The following is a 4,799-nucleotide window of genomic DNA, read 5'->3' as shown; positions in this document are numbered from 1 at the left end:
GGTTCTTTTCAGGTCCTCTATGAAGTTGGCCATGGTATTCCCTTCCCCCGTATTGATGGTTTCCAGGATCAAGATTATGTTACAGAGTTTTTTATTTTCATCCACAGCTTTCTTGTAACCATTGATAAGCCACTCCATAGTTTCCATGAAACCATGCAAACCCTTAGGGGGAGGGTTAGAGGGGGGGTCAAATTTTCCAAGGGTTGCCTTTTCCTCTTTAGGGGTGTGCTGGATGGTTGTGTCAACAGCCCTAAGAGCCTCATCCATGGTCTCCTTTTCCAGATTCTGATAATCTTCCAGGGCCCTTACCTGCTTGTGGGCTTTTGATTCCTTAACAGTCTCCCCTTTCTTCTTGTGCATTTTCTTGGTATTAAAGTTTAAATTGCTAATGGTTCTAGTAATCTGTGATAACTAATTCACCCCCACCCCCTCAGTTATCTTCCTGTTATTAGAACTGTCTAACAGTGGATGTCTATACAAGATGAACTCGGTTTAATCAAGTTGTAGAGTGTTGAGGAAGTATATCAATATGCCCTGAAGGTAGAAGAAAAGTTGAACAAAAGTTATGAGCAGAAGAAAAGAGGTAGGGGTGGAAGATTTTTTGGAGGAAGATTTCAAGGAGGAAGGAGCTATCTCGGAGGAGGAGGACCATGTGCAAATTAGGATAAAGATAAGGAAATTAGTAGAGATGGTAGTTAATACTAGAAGGATGATAGAAATTTTTACCGTAGAATAGAACTTGATGGATACCAAGACATAAGATAAGATAAAAGAGTTTTTAGAGGAACCTTCTTTAAGTGTAACAGAGAAGGACATCATGCTTTTGAATATAAGAAGATAGAGAACATTGGGAGAGTAGCATTGGTAGAAGAAGACCATACTGGATCAGCTAATAAACTGGAAGATGAAGAATTGTTGGTGATGAGGAGAGCTTTGTCTCACACCGGAGATAATGAAGAGCCCTTGCAGAGGAGGAATTTGTTTAGGACCATATGCAAGGTATCCGGTAAGTGTTGTAAAGTTACAATTGATAGTGGTAGTTTAGATAATCTTGTTTTAGAGGAGATCGTAAATAAGTTGAATTTGGATAAATTGAAGCACCCTAAGCCTTATCAGATAGCATGGATTTAGGATGATCATAAGATACTAGTAAGTGAACAATTTTTGGTGAAATTAAAGATTGGATTTTATCATGATGAAGTTTTGTGTGATATATGCCTATGGATATTTATCATATTTTGTTGGGAAGACTTTGGTAGTATGATAGACAAGCAATACATTATGGGAGGAAGAACATATACACTATTGTTGCAAATGGGATGAAGAAGACCTTGTTTCCCTTGGAGGAGCCTTTGAAGAGTGAAGTTCATACAAGTGCTAGAATTTGTCTGGTGGATGGAAGGAAATTCCTAGATGGGATGATACATGAGAATGTGTGTTTTGCCTTATTTCCTAAGAAGACTGAGAATCCGAAGCATGAAGAAGAATAATTGGAGGAGATAAAGGGGTTGTTGACAGAATATGGAGACATCATTTCAGATAATTTACTTAATGGATTACCGCCCGTGAGAAGTATTAGTCATTGGATGGACCTGATTCTTGGAGCTAGTTTGCCAAATAAAGAAGCACACCGAATGACACTAGCAGAGAATGAAGAACTGAATAGACAAGTATATAAATTGTTGAGAAAAGGTTTGATCAGAGAAAGTTTGAGTTCTTGTGCAGTGAGAGTAGTGTTAGCACCTAAGAAGAATGGAGAATGGAGGATGTGCACTAATTCCAGATCAATAAACGAGATCACAGTAAAGTATCGATTTATCTTGCCTAGGATGGATGACATAATGGATTATTTGAGTGGATCTAGATACTACACAAGGATAGACTTGAAAAGTATACCATTAGATCAAAATCAGAGAAGGAGATAAGTGGAAAACAACATTCAAGACAAATGAATGATTGTATGAATGGTTGGTGATGCCTTTTGGATTGGCTAATGTATCGAGTACTTTCATGAGGTTGATGAATGAGATATTGAAGAAATTCTTGGGTAAGTTTTCTATTGTGTATTAGATGAAATTTTCATTTTCAGTGAGAGAAAGGAAGAACACATGTTGCATTTGAGACAAGTTTTGTAGAGGTTGAGAGAGGAGAAGTTGTTGATAAACATTAAGAAGTGCAGTTTCATGAAGGAAGAATTAGTCTTTTTTAGATTTATGATATCTGCAAATGGATCCTGAGAAGGTAAGAGAAATTGTTGAATGGCCTACATTGGAAAGCATTGGAGAGGTAAGATCATTTCATGGATTGGCTAGTTTCTACCGGAAGTTTATTAGAAATTTCAATTCAGTTTGCAGCCCTATGACTGAGACAATGAGAGGGTATAGAAAAGATTTCAAATGGACAATCAGAGCAAATAAGAGCTTTGAATTGTTGAAGCAGAAGGTGATAGAGCATCTTGTGCTAGCTTTACCAGAATTTAGCAAAGTATTTCAAGTGGACTGTGATGCAAGTGGGAATGTAATTGGATTAGTGTTGAGTCAAGAAGAAAGACCGGTAGCATATTTTAGTGAGAAGTTAAATAATGCAGGAGGAGATTTTTGTGTATGATCAGGAGTTTTATGCCATAATTCAAGCATTGAAAAAATGGAGACATTATTTGTTGCCTAAGGAGTTTGTGTTGTATACTGATCATCAAGCTTTGCAATATTTGAATAGTTAGAGTAAGTTGAATCAGAGACATATGAGATGGGTATAATTATTGCAGAGTTATACCTTTGTTTTGAAGCATAGGAGTGGAAAGTCAAATAAAGTTGTTGATAGAGAGGAGAATGGAGGTATTGGGTTTTGAGGAATTAAAGAACTTGTATGAAGATGACTCGGATTTTGTAGAACCTTGGAAGCCTTGTACGGAACCAGATATAGTGGATAGAAGTAAGTGGTTGGACTATTTCATTCAAGATGAGATGTTGTTTAGAGGAGTTCAGATGTGTATACCTAGGAGTTCTATGAGGGAGGATCTAATAAAGGAGAAGCATAGTGGAGGATTAGTCGGACACTTTGGTGTTGACAAGACAATGACATTAATTAGAGAGAATTACTTTTGGCCTTAGATTCATAAGGATGTCAGGAAATTTGTGCAGAGCTATAAATTTTGTCAACTTGCAAAAGGTGGTAGTGAGAATGTCGGATTATATAAGCCTTTGACAATTCTAGAGAGACCTTGGAAGGACATAAGCATGGATTTCATACTTGGGTTGCTTAAGACATAGAGAGGAAATGATTCTATATTTGTGGTGGTGGATATATTCTCAAAGATGACACATTTCACACTCTGTAAGAAGACAAAAGATGTAGTACATATTGCAAACCTATTTTTCAAGGAAGTGGTGAGATTACATGGATTACCTAAGAGCATAGTTTCAAATAGAGACACTAAGTTTGTTGGATATTTTTGGAGGACACGTTGGAAGAAGATGAAAATAGATTTGAAGTTTATTTCTACTTTTCACCCACATACTGATGGACAAATAGAGGTAGTGAATAGGAGTCTGGGAAATTTGTTGAGATGTTTAGTTGGAGATAAAACCGGAATTTGGGACTTGATTCTTGCACAAGCAGAATTTGCCTACAATAATTCAGTGAACAGGAGTACCGAAAGAACACCTTTTGAGATTTTTACCAGAGCACGCCCTAGAGGCATATCAGAATTGAGACATCAATAATGAAGACAAGAGGAGAGTAGAAGCAAAAGAATTTGTAGAGCATATGAAGATAGTACATACTTAGGTTAAACAACATTTAGAGGACATGAACATTAAGTATAAGGAGAAAGCAGATGAGAAGAAGAGACAAATAATTTGAAGTGGGAGATGAAGTGATGGTGTATCTAAGAAAAGAGAGATTTCCAATTGGAACCTATAATAAGTTGAAGATGAAGAAGTTTGGACCTTGTAAGATCTTGAGGAAATTCAGTTTCGGAAACACATAAGAAGTGGAGTTACTGGATAGTCTGGGTATTTCACCTATATTCAACATTGCATACCCACACCAGTATCATGAGACATAATTTAGTGAAGAAAGTGAAGCAAATTTGGAGAAGTAGATACCCCAGAGGGAAGTAGATCAGATTGAAGAAATTTTGGACAGTAGAATTGGACGTAGCACCCAGAGCAATCAGTACATAGAGTTTCTTGTGAAGTGGAAGGACAAACCAGTTGAAGATTCATCATGGATTTCTCAAGTAGAGGTAGACCGACTTGGTTTTCCTCTGACCCTAGCGAAGATAGGGACTCACTTTTTCAGCAACCTCGGATGTCTGATGCAGGAACATCCCTGGTTCTTAGCAATCTTGCATCAACCAAAAACATTTTCTTTCAATTTGTTCTTGTTTTGCAGTTTCAACATTTCATTCTAAGTTTCTTATCATTTGCTCACCGAATCTTGCAGAGCTAGATTTTGATTTTGGACATGTTCATTTACCTTATCCAAAGTTCGCGGGACATTTGGATCTTTTTCCAGCAAGTTATCGCTTTCGAAATCTGAGACAGTTTTCTGGCTTAGAACACTGGAACTGCTTGGACCTATTTGGTTGTGGGCAGATTTTGCGGATCACTTCCATAGCTTGCAGATCTTTCGTTAATTGTTTCCAACATTCCTTGGTGTGTGGCTGACCTTCCCTTAGGTCCGCATTTCATTCTAGGAATTTTTCAAAAGGATCTCTTTGGCGGAGGCCGACCTTGTTGTTCTACACATTTCATTCTGTTCATCGACATTTGTTCCATCTTGGGCTGACGCGGATC

This window comes from Cryptomeria japonica, chromosome 5 (genome assembly GCF_030272615.1).
Source record: "Cryptomeria japonica chromosome 5, Sugi_1.0, whole genome shotgun sequence".
NCBI classification, from domain to species: domain Eukaryota; kingdom Viridiplantae; phylum Streptophyta; class Pinopsida; order Cupressales; family Cupressaceae; genus Cryptomeria; species Cryptomeria japonica.
This window is presented reverse-complemented; position numbering follows the sequence as displayed.